Here is a 12,883-nt window from a genome sequence, read left to right as displayed (position 1 = left end):
AGGCAGTGCAATTGGCACAGGATAGAGCAGGGTTTCGGGCTGTTGTACATAGGGTCGCTATGAGTCGCAAACAACTCGATGGCACATAACAACAACAACAGATTGAAGGATCTCAATTGGTATCCCATCAATTCCAGCCCGAACTACTTTTTTCAGTCCTGTTGGTTTTTGATCACATGATATTTCCCAGAACAGTTCAGTGTTCAATTCTTTTTGATACAATGATTATGTATTTCTTTCATCCTTTTTGCTTCTCCCAGCATCATTCAAGATTTTGCCCATAGAATCCTTCAGGATTACAATACAGGCTTGAATTTATTCTTTAATTCTTTCAGCTGGAGAAATGCCCAGTGTGTAATTCTATCTCTTTGCACATTTCATTATAATACTATTTTCTTGAGCTTCCCTTTGAAATCTTCTGTTCACTTCTTTTCTTCCCTTTGTTTTGATTTCTGTCTGCAATTTTTAGATGATTCTTTTCAGACATCATTTTGTTCTTTTCTTTCTCCCCTCTCTTTGTGATGAACTGCTTTCTTCATGGATGATATCCTTGATGTCATGCCACAACTCATCGGTCTTTGGTCCGTGATGGTCAATGTATCATGTCTACTCTTGAAATGGTTTTTAAATTCAGTTGGGATAGACTCAAGGTAATGTTTTGGTTTCTGTGGGCTTGTTTTATTGTTCTTCAACCTCAATTTTAATTACATGAGTAATCTGATGGCACCTAACAATAACAACAACAACTGATTATCCAACTGTAGGTTAGGCAAATAATCTCAGGAAGAATGTGGTAACAGGATTGATTAGAAGACTTATGAACAATTAACATTATGCAGATGACAGCATATTTCTTGATAAAAGCGAAGAAGACTTAAAACACTTGCTGTAGAAGATTGAAGATACAGCCTTCAATATGGATTACATCTCAAAATGAAAAAAATATAAAGTCAATAACTCCTCTTCAGTGGACCAATAGGCAACATCATGATAGATGGAGAAATAATTGAAGTTGTCAACAATTTTCTATTTTCTTTAACCTGAATCTACAGTCACCTTTCATAGGAACTGCAAAAAAAAAAAAAAGGAAAAGACATGTTTTATCGGGAAAATATGCTGTCAAAGACTTCTCCAAAGTGGTAAAAACCTGACCCAAGTGGTGGCATTTTCAATTGCTTCCTATGCATTTGAATATTGTATCATGAATAAAGATAACAGAAGAATCAATGTCTCTGAATTGGGGTGTGAGAGAGGAGTACTGAATTTGCTAAAAAAACCAAACAAATCTATCTTGGAGGAAGTTCAACCAGGGCACTCCTTAGAGAAAATGCTGGTGAGACTTTGTCTCTCAGGTTTAGGGCACAGTGTCAATCCTTGGAGAAAGACCAGTCCTTGGGAAAAGGCTAGTACTGGGAAGAGTGGAGAATCTGAGAAAGAAAGGATGATCCTCAACAAGATGAAGTGACCCAGTGATGGCAAAAATGGGCTCAAGTGTATTTGAGATGGTGAGGATGGTACAGACGTGGGCAAGGTAAAGCTCTGCTGTTCATCAGGCTGCTGAGTCGTAGCTGATGGGAAGGCATCTAATACAGGACACATTATGAAGGTATCCAATACTCTATTTGCTAAACACAGGCAGAGCAAGAGATTAAACAACTCCATTATGTTTCCAATGTTGACAAGGACAAATATAAGACCACAAAACTGCAGAGCTAAGGGGAGAGAGACTCCCATTTGCAATATGAATTGGCTGGTGGAAATCACAAGAAATGCTTTCTAAACAAGGGTGGACTTATATCATTGCAGGTAGGGGTACACAGCAAACTCTAGAACAGGCCCCAGTTCTTGGGCTTCCCTCCATGTCCAGGAGTTAGCTGTCTTGATAACTGATGCTGCTGAGTCAGCTGGAACTCATGGTGACCTACGTATGCCAGAGGAGAGCAGTGCCCCATACGACTCCCAACGGCTGACTTTGGGGATCACCAGGCCTTTCTCTCTTTCTTTCTTTCACTGGGTAGACTCAAACCTCCACCTTTCTGTTTCACAGCCAAACATGTTGAATGTTTGCATCAGCAAGAAACTCAGTTTTTCTTGTTGTTGTTTCTGTCAGCTTGGAAAATATTCTGGGTATGTTCATTATGATGGCAGTTAGCATTATTCTTCAACCTAGACCCCATATCTATTGAAAACAATTTGCTGGTAAAGCAAAGCTCCAGTACATTTTCTTGTCTCCTAAAGGATACTACTTGATTATTCCTCACTAGGACACTATCAAATGCTTCTTTCACTCCCACAGAAAACAGAACTTCATGATAGGCACACACACAATGTTTTCACAGTATCTTTCATCAACAAGCCTGTTTACCTCTTGTGTGCTGGGCCCCTTGAGTACGCTCTGCAAATGGCATTTCCATGTGGTAGGGGGCTTATGGGGAGTAAGGGTCCTCGCCCACCCATCTATCTCAACTGGACTCCTAATCATATTCAAGAAGGGCAGAAAGAATATTATGTGCAACTAAAACTACAAGAAGGCAGTAATGTACACAGGCCAAAGTTAATCAGACACGTCAAAGCCACAGGGAACAAGAAAGACGAAATGAAAGGTAAATAATGTGTTTAAAAGTTTTTCTCTCTAGTGGCCTAGGAATAAGGAGCTGTGCTGCCAAACCAAAGGCATGCTGTTTGAATCCACCAGCTGCTCTGCAGGAAAAGATGGACCACCTCCTCCTGTGCAATCTACAGCCTCCAAAAACCTGCTGCAAGGTCAGCTAGGAGTTGGTTTTGAATTGATGGCACCTAACAACAACAAAATACTATTACTTTTCTTAAGATTACAGACCAAATTACAGAAGGCAAATGCTTTCCTTCTAAGAGGAAATGAAGACAAGGGCCAATCTATATAAACATCCATCCACCAATGACCTTGCAAAGTCCCTGGCCAAGAGGAGTATGATAACAGTAAAGAGATGAGACCCACACCACACGGAGGGGTGGCAGTCCAGAAGGAGGAACGTGGGGTACTCCCAGCGTCCAGCAGCATGGGGCTGGCTCACAGATGCCTCATTAATGAATGAATTAAAGCATGGCTTTCTCGAAGTCATCATTAATAGGGTAAGCCATAATTTGGAGGTTCTTGTATTTCATCTTTCACTACTATCTCCACTATTCAGGATAATGCTATTAACACTAAATCTAGAAGGCTAATATAGGAAGTCCCTGGTTTAGGACATTATTTCATTATAACAAATCCCACTTAGAGCTTTTTGTATCAAATTTATAACCACCTGGTTTGATTTTTGGTATAATTTATTACTGTTAATGTGTATTATATGCCATGTTAAAATAATCTGTAAGTTTATATATAAGGTTTCCAACCTCTCAAAATGAGGACCAGATTATAACAAACTGTGGCTGACTCTGAGAAGAATGGGAATCCCAGAACACTTGATCGTTCTAATGCGAAACTTATACTTGGACCAGGAGGCAGTCGTCAGAACAGAGCAAAGGAACACTGCATGGTTCAAAATTGGGAAGGACGTGCGCTAGGGATGCATCCTATCTCCATACATTTTCAACCTATATGCAGAACAGATTATCCGGGAGGCTGGGCTCTATGAGGAGAAATGTGGGGTCAAGATTGGTGGACAAATTATCAACAATCTGATTTATGCGGATGACACAACCCTGCTTGCTGAAACTGAGGAGGACCTGAAGCGCCTGCTGCAGAGTGTCAAGGACTGCAGCCTACAATATGGATTGAGGCTCAATATCAAGAAGACAAAGATTCTCACCACTGGACCAATTGGCAGCATCAGGATGGATGGTGAAGAGATTGAGATTGTACACAGCTTTAGTTTGCTTGGCTCCATAGTCAACAGTCTTGGCACCAGCAGCCAGGAAATTAAAAGGTGCATTGCCATGGGAAAGTCTGCTGTTAGGGACCTCTCCAAAGTGCTGAAGAGCAGTGGTGTCTCTCTGGAGATTAAGGTGTATCTGATACAGGCCATGGTCTTCGCAATCACCTGTTATGCATCAGAGAGTTGGACAATGACCAAGGAGGATAGAAGGAGAATTGATGCCTTTGAGCTGTGGTGCTGGAGAAGAGTATTGAGAATACCATGGACTGCTAGGAAAACAAACAGATTTGTCCTGGAAAGGGTTAAACCGGGTGGCTCCTTGGAGGCAAGGATTCTGACATACTTTGGACATGTTGTGAGGAGAGACTGGTCCTTGGAGAGGGACATCATGCTTGGGAGGGTGGAGGGACGGCGCAGGAGAGGAAGGCCCTCTATGAGGTGGATTGATTCAGTGACTGGGATAATTGGGATGGGAGTGTCAGAGACAGTGCAATTGGCATAGGACAGAGCGGAGTTTAGGGCTGTTGTACATAGGGTTGCTATGAGTCGCAGGCGACTCGACGGCACATAACAACAACTACTAAAAAAGAAGCAATAATAATGAAAAATACATTTTTAAAAGGTAACTCTGGTGGCTTAGTGGTAAAGAGTTGCACTGGGTGTGGAAGATGGGCAATTTCCTGCTATATGATTTACCGCCTCTGAAAACCCATTGGAGGGTCAGCTATGAATCAGTTTTGACTTGATGGTATGTAACAACAACAATTTTTAAAAATGAAATATTCACTTTATGTTGTTGTTGTTGATTGCCTTCAAGTCAAGCACGACTCATAGTGACACTATAAATAAAAGGCCTGAAGCCCCTCTACAATGATCAACATTTATTAAAGTTCTAGAGTTTACGGAGGCCTATTGTTTAGGAAGTGGATGCCACTCCTGCTTCCAAACCAAATTATAATGGCATCATCGGAACCAATTAAGTTGGGAACTACCTGTCACAATCTTGTGACAAAGAAAGGTTGTGTTTTTCACTGACTATTTCTTCTTTTTCTTTTACTCAAAGCTAACAGGCTTTGTGGGCTGTTTTAACTCTCACTTCTGGCACTCTGAAGAGATGTTCTGGGTGGGAACTATGAACAAGGTAAAATGAGTTAGCACCTTCATCAGCCTGTTGTGTAGCATCAAGCTGAATCTGACCCATACCTGACCCTCCAGCTGGTATTTTGAGGCACAGGAGGAAACTGCCCATATTTCTCCCATGGAGCAACTGGTGGATTTTGACTACTTGCTCTAGGGATTGTAGCACAGCTTCTTGCCACTAGGCCACCAGAGCTCCCTTTTTATTGGCAAGAACACGAGCATCTTTGTGCTGTGAGAACATAGGCCTTCACCCAGTCCTCTACTTGGCTTGTCCTATGCAAATAAGCTGGCACCTGTTTTTGTTTTGTTTTTTTTTTAGAATACAAGGAAATCACTGTAGATAATCCCTGCTACCCTATTCCCAACACAGCCAGAGGCCACACTTCCTCAAATACTTGTAGTTCTTGTAACTAGGTCCTTGCATTAGTTTTCAGAACTTTACATGCAAAATATAGAGAGCATTTTAATGACCACATTTCTTAGTAACTTTTGGCCACCACTGCTTCCTGAGCACTCCACCTTAATCCTACAATCCTGCACTTAAATAACATTCTTATCATAATTTTGTAACCCATTTCTCTTATTTTTTTACAGGTAATTATCATTTTTATCGATTAAAAATAGGAAACCATTAGTGAAAGTTAAAAACCACAACAATCAAAATGTATGACAAAATATGTTAAATATAAGGCAAAAGACTTAAGCACAGTAACTTTGTAGTGTAAATACAAAGCAAGAATGAAAGAGGAACATTGCTGGGTGCTAATATTCAAAACAGGCTTTACGGAATACTTAAGTCCCACCCTCTCTGAAGACCTAAGACATAATTCATTATAAACGGAAACTACAGAATTCTTAACGAAAAATCAAATAGATGTTGAGTTATATGGCTCTCCTTACAAGTACAATTTATTTCTCAGCAAACTAAAAGTCATTGAAAATGTAACTCCATATTCAACAAAGAAAGCCAAACCTCAGTTTGGCTGGGGAAAGACGAACAAATATGCAATTGTGTGGTAGATCTGTGCTCCAAAGAAGAGTATGAAGTGTAGGAGGCAGTAGAGAGGCTTGGACCATTCAGTGCATATAGGAGGCCAATGCCAAGAAATGGCACAATGTTCTCAAGATCATTAAGATGGGCTCTTCGCACCCACTCCTCTGAGTCATCTGTGCAAAGATCTTGGCTTTTTCTCCTTTGCCTAAGTGTGCACAGTCAACTGGATTAAGAAAAACCTTTTTTGTCACCCTGAAAAATGCAGTTGCAGAACTCATAAACATCATCTTTAAAAGAACAATTGTTGCATAGGAATTAAAGGCTAAGAACACCTCATTCTTGCCTCCTCGGGTGAAGTCAGCCATTTTTATTTTTCAATATTGGTCCTGAATTGTGGATGTGAAGAGGAACAAAGCTGCAAACCTCCAGGAGGCATGAGCTGCGTGGGCCCCTCCCATTTCTCTTATTTCACTGCAGGATATCTAGCTTTGGATAATCTGTGCTACTCAAAGCTGAAGAGCTTGCTTAGTTGAATCTACAGATAATTTTTGAAACTCCTTGGAGTGAAAAATGTCAACTTCCTCTCTCTCTAATCTTTAGCTAGCACTTCTGATAGCAATTAATGAAACAGAATCCATTTAATTCACTGGTCTCCTAGCCCTCTGATGAAGGTGCTAAGAGACATTAAGATGGACATTTATATGAATGAAAAGTAAAGTTTATACAATACCCTAGATCAGCAGTGGTCAAAAATAAAAAGGTAAAAAGTAAAAGACCTAAGTTCTTCCCAATAGATGTGAACTCAAAACATGATCATTAACTAAATAAATGTCCTACTAAATAAAGTGTGTCAGTAAACTGACAGTGAAAAATAGTGCATTCTCAGACTGAAGCCATAAAAGGATTTTGGAAATGTTCCAACAGTCCTGCCAATGCAATAGATCCAGGTAAGAATGATAGCCAAAGTAGAACTTTGTATCCTAAAGCCAGGAAAGAAGGCAGCATCTTTCAGAATAAACATGCTGTTCTTTCAGTATTTAAAAGACATCTCCTTTCTTGTTGAAGCATCTTCATTGTTGATGTTAAGTGGTATAGCATTGGCTCTGATTTATATTGATCCTTGCACACAAAATGCAACCTTGCTGGAGACCTTGCTATCCTCACATTCCACTATGTCCAATCATCTAGCAGAGGGGCTGTCTCACAGTTGCTAAACCTCCACTATTCCAAGAATGAAGTCCTTCTTCAGGGACTCGCTCTCCTGAAAGCATGCCCAGAGTATATGTCATAATCTGCCCAAGGAGCACTCTGGCTGCACTTCTTCCAGTACAAATTGTTGTCCTTTTGGTAGTCTGTGACACAGTCAGTGTTCTTAATCAACATATTTAGCAGCATCAATTCTTCTTTGATCCTCCCTATTCATGGTCCAATTTTCACATGTATTTAAGCAACAGGCTTGGGCCAAGTATACCTTGTCCAACGTTCTTCTCTAAATCCAGCTTGGATTTCCAGCATTTCCCTGTCAATGAAATCTAGCAAGATTTGTGACTGTGATATTATTAGGGAGCTCTGGTGGCCTAGTGGCAAGAAGCGGCGCTGCAATCCCAAAGACATGCAGTTTGAGGCTACCAGCCACTCCACAGGAGAAGGATGGGCAGTCTCCTCCTGTGTGATCAACTGCCCCTGAAAACCTGTTGGAAGGTCAGTTATGGGTTGGTTCTAACTTGACAGTACACAACAACATCAACAATTTAGAATATTGTTCTATTGTTCAAAAATTTCCACATTCTGTTGGATTACGTTTTTATGTAGGTACAAATATGAATCTCACATACTCAGTTCAAAGATGAGTGTGCATGTCAAGTGCTGTATGTGTTTGCTGCAACACTTCAATTACTATTTGGTCAATTCATGGAGCCTTATTTTTTACCAATACTTGCACTGTAGGTTGTATCCAGTTTTGTTGATTCTTGACCATATACAACCTCCTGGAACTCTCCCAGTTGACTGTATTTCTTCCAACATCTTCTGACACCTCCTACAACTTTCACTATTTTTGCCTGTAGTAGAATCCTTCAGTCTTCCAACTAGATACCCGAATCTTTTCTCCCATTCTTCCAGCTTGAGAAATATCAATGACATTCTTAATTTTTTTTTAAAGTTTGTAATGCCAGGTTTCTGCACATAAATTATAATACTGTCTTCAGGAGCTTCTATTTGACTGTCTTCCTTTATCATTTCTTCCTTTTGCTTTAGTTCCTCTCAGCTCTAGAGTAAGTCTTAAAGTCTTTTCTGACCTCCTCTTAGGTTTCGCCCCCCTCTTTCCTGTCTCTTTTTGTGGCTTTTTGAGGTCTGGTGGATGGCTGCTACTGACTGACCCAACAGCAGCAAGCTTGCATTCTGCATTCTTCATGTATAGTGTCATCCGAAAACTTATCTGGCTTGGTCACTAGTGTTCAATACATCAAATTTATTCTTGAGATGACTTTTTTAGGAGAGATAGATTAAGGACATATAATATATCTTATGGGCTTGTTTTATGCTTCTTCACCTTTGATCTGAGCTTACATATGAGCATATTTGGCCCCTGGCCTTTTTCTCACTAATGATAGTGAGCTTCTTCATCCCTAAACATAGGTGGCAGCTATAATCACTAGAAGAAATAATTCCTCTAGTATTTCTACTGTCATCAAATATCAAGGCCATGGTGCATGGTGACACTGGGAATACAAAGATAAGTAAAAGTCAACTTCTTCCCTTAAAAAAAAAAAAACACAATCAAGTCAAACATCAAGCTGTAAACAAGTCACTATGATATAAAATGCTACATTCTAAACAGATGATACAGATTCATTTAGTTGTGACTGGGGAGTTGAAGGAGGGAAGAGGGAGTTTTTCTTCTGCTTTTCAAGGAGAGGAGCAAACGGGGGGGGGGGTGTTTGTGCGGGGAGAAGGGTGCAACAATGAATGAATGGAATCCCAAAATCTCTGTAGATGTTCATTGAAATGAAAAATAAACAACCTAAATTAAAAAAAAAAGAACTCTGATGGCTTATTGGCAAGGAGATGCACTATCATCAATTTAAAGGCATGCAGTTCAAATCCATCAGCTGCTCTGTGAGAAAAAGATGGGCAATTTTCTCCTGTGTGATTTATTGCCTCTGAAATCCTGCTGAAGGTCAGCTATGGGTTTGTTCTTACTTGATGGTACAGAACAATAGCCATTAGGAGGTAACAACTAGGGATTCCTCAAAACTCTGCAGACATCTCCACAGAAATAAAATTCCTCTATTTGGGGCCTTTAATATTTCTTAACAAGGACAAGTCAAGTAATTACTAGTGCTGTCATGAGCCAATTCAAGTTCATCTGAGGACCACAACTGTGTAAGCATGAATTTGTTCTGGCTCCCTCATGCTAGCACATTTATGAAAACAGGTTCATTTTTTTGGCTCCAAATTAATTTTTAATAAAAAGGCAAACAAAAAATAATATTCAATGTTTAACACTGTCCTTTTTAAAACCTAAAAACCAGTCTTCCTGTCAAGGCTAGAAATTGCTTTCGTCACATGATAACCTTGGCTATCTGTGTTACTCTTCCATGGCATTTTCTAACAACTTCTAATTGCTCTAGACATTCTTTCATAACTGATGTGCCGTACCTACTCTCATCTTATTCTTGAAAAAAAAATTGGCTATAACCACCTCTGCGCCACTCACCAGGGGAGGGGAAAGGAGAGGCAGGGAGGGAAATGTGTAGCAACAAATGAATGATAGTTCAACTTTTCTGTAAACTTTTGTTAAAGTTACAGTAAGAAAATAATAAACAACAACACAACAAAAATCCAAAACTGGAGTACCATTAAGACATTCTCAATTCTAGTAACATGACCACAAGAAAGACTCAGTAGCCTGCAGAAAGCAGATGATCCAAACCTACTCTCTGTTCACTGGCCAACCACAGAGCAGGTCACCATGTGGACAGGAGTGCTGCAAAGCAGGGGCAGATGACTACTTCACATAACTAAATGATTCTCCCTGCATGACTGGGATAATCAGGATTAGGATATGGAATTGCAGCATGATTATACTGTTACACAGATGCCACACCATGATCAGTCACAGCTGAGGCAAGTTCATAACCTTAACTATCACAGTGTGACTCCCCCTTGCACCTTGGTGTTTGTTACTACCAGATAAACATCATAAATGTGTAAAATACTTTGACAACACATTTTTAACTATTGATATAAAACCAAAATACCAGAAAATGAGATAGTGAAGAGGGTGGACTGTGCTCCAGTGCTTGCCTGGAACGAAAGCTAGACAGTCTCTACATGTAAACTCATTTGGAGGCAGGTCAAATGAAGGTTCACCAGAGCAATTACCAGGAGTCAACCAATCCACCTAATCATTACTCTTCTTAAACCAGCAACTGAATCTTTTGTATCACTTAAAACAAAAATACTTCACTTTCACGGAGCTCTGGTGGCATAGTGTTAAGAAGCTGTGCTGCAATCCCAAAGGTACGCAGTTAAAATCCACCAGCTGCTTCGAATGTAAAATATGAGCAGTCTCCTCTCTGCAATTAACTGCCTCTGAAAACCCACTGGAGGGTCAGTGATGCACTGACTGCAACTTGATGGCACAAAACATCAAGAACAACAACAACAACAACAGGGCTTCCAGAAATAATACAAAGTATGTAACAGAGAATACAGCACAACGAGAAACGGTGGTCACAGAGATGAAAACACAGAGGTTAACTCTGAAGCTGTAAAACTGATGAAAAAAACTAGTGAGTTGATTCTGGTACACCAGAAGTTGGGTGTGCAGCAGCATAGCACTGAGATAGGACCAGCATTTTATTTTTGGCTTTTATGATCTACCACAGGGAGCCTGGTGGTGCAACGGCCAAGCACTTGGCTGCTAGTCAAAGTTACAATCCATCAGCGGCTTCACAGGAGAAAGATACAACAGCAGTTTATCTCTACAAAGATCACAGCTTTCACAACTCAAGTGGGGAGTTTTGCTCTGTCTTGCTGGACCACTAGGAATCAAAATCAACTTGAGAGTAACAAGTTTTTGGGTATTATTATCCACTGCATCACATTATTTTACTGTATTTCAGGAGAGGATATCGGTGAACTCTCTCACTGGCTTCTCTTCGATAATTTTAAATCAGACCTACAAGATCACTCCTGCCCTCTCTGCCCAGTGCTGGTGGATAACCGCAGGGGAGAGCTAAGCCATCAGGTGTAGGTTAGAATCCACAGGCCCAGGCAAGACCATCAATGAAAGGCAGCTACTACCACAGATACAGACAGTTTAGAATCGAAAGTCATCAACTGAAAACAGTATTATTTGCAATAAGAAATCAGGTTCACAAGCCTAGAGCAACAGGGACCAAGTAAATGTGCTAGAAATTATGTAAAACATTATTTATGTTATATCATTTTTTTTATTGACACAGCAAGTAAACACAGTTCAGGAAACCAATTCTTACATGGTAATTAACTGTGACTTACAAGAGAGAACAGAATTGTGCTGAGAGCTTCATTAGGCATCTTACCTAATTTAAATTTGCTTTTCTAGTGAAAACGGCATTCAAGAAAGACAATAAAGATTTAGGTGGCTAATTTATAATCACAGATATGCCAACATACACCTGCAAATGGCTTAGTCTTAATCTTTCAGATGTTTGAGTACAACGTGTTTGAGTACAAACACGTTTCAAACAGATCTAACTTACTGGAAGGGCAATTATCTAGGAGATAACCATTAATGGGAAACTGTATCAATTCCCAGTCTCTCTTTTCAGTTATTCATCATTTTATGGCTGTTGTGTGCCGTCAAGTCAGAACCCACTCACAGCTAACACTGAAATGAGTTTTTAGAGGCTGTAAATTGCACGACAGGCGACTGCCCATCTTTCTCTCAAGGAGTAGCTTGTGGATTCAAACCACATGCATTCAGGATTGCAGTGGAGCTTCTTACTACTAGGCCACCAGAGCTCCCTAATCATTAATTTAAATATCTACAAAGCCCCAAGAATATGTCAGAGCCTATGAAAACAGGAACTTCTGAGTTCTGCACACACAAATATACCTCCTAAAAGGGGCTTGAATGTTCCTTCAAACTCTAGGCCAGAAAACAGTGGAGACAAATACTTGAGTGAATGACTCCACAAAAAAGTTTTTGTTTGTTTTTCATTAAATCATTGATACATTTATAAAGTTTTTTCATTAGAAAGCCAATCATTAGTGTTTTTATGGTGGAGATGTGATAAGCAGTCAATTAATTACAAGCATATAGAACAAACAACCACCAGCTGTCAACTCTAATCCACGGGGACCTCATGTACATCAGAAAAAAATCCACAGGTTCTCCGCAGCCGACTTCCCAGCCTTTCTTCAGATGCACTTCTGAGCAGACTTGAACTTCTTGGCTTTGAGTTAGTAGCTGAGTCTGGGGACCATCTGTACCACACAAAGACTGCACAAATATACAAAACCATTCTTTACATTCAGTTACACTCTGTTTTCCATGTTCCATTATTTTCACTAATAAGTAACATTCTAATGATAAAAACAAGGTGCACAGCCAGAAGTAAAAAGGCGTTGAATTTCACGAAAACACTCTGCTCAAAATACAGCAGCTGTGGTTAACGTGAGTTCACCTGAAATATCTATTCTCTGGCATCTGTTCATTAAAAGTTTTTCAAGTCAACCAACATTAGTACTAGAGCCACACATTTTTCAAAGTCATAATTACTCCCCAGTAAGAGAGTTAGAGTCACAGATTGTCTCCAAAGAGCTGCATCCTCTTGGCCTGCTTCTTCAAGGATCCAAAAGCAACTGTGCTCTTCTTTTCTATAGAATATCACAAGATTAC

The 12,883-nt window shown here is 40.0% G+C and overlaps 1 protein-coding gene and 1 pseudogene across 1 annotated transcript in view; both read right to left on the bottom strand.

Moving 5' to 3' along the window:
- Window positions 1-12,883, bottom strand: part of IGF1R (insulin-like growth factor 1 receptor) — a 431,767-nt gene that overhangs the window by 150,250 nt on the left and 268,634 nt on the right. The gene's annotated exons all lie outside the window — the stretch shown is intronic.
- LOC102860477 lies at window positions 5,894-6,356 on the bottom strand (annotated as a pseudogene).

This window comes from Elephantulus edwardii, unplaced genomic scaffold, assembly GCF_000299155.1.
Source record: "Elephantulus edwardii isolate Elephantulus edwardi_28Jun2011 unplaced genomic scaffold, EleEdw1.0 scaffold00303, whole genome shotgun sequence".
NCBI classification, from domain to species: domain Eukaryota; kingdom Metazoa; phylum Chordata; class Mammalia; order Macroscelidea; family Macroscelididae; genus Elephantulus; species Elephantulus edwardii.
The sequence above is the reverse complement of the archived record's forward strand: the minus strand, read 5'-3'. Positions and strand labels throughout refer to the sequence as shown.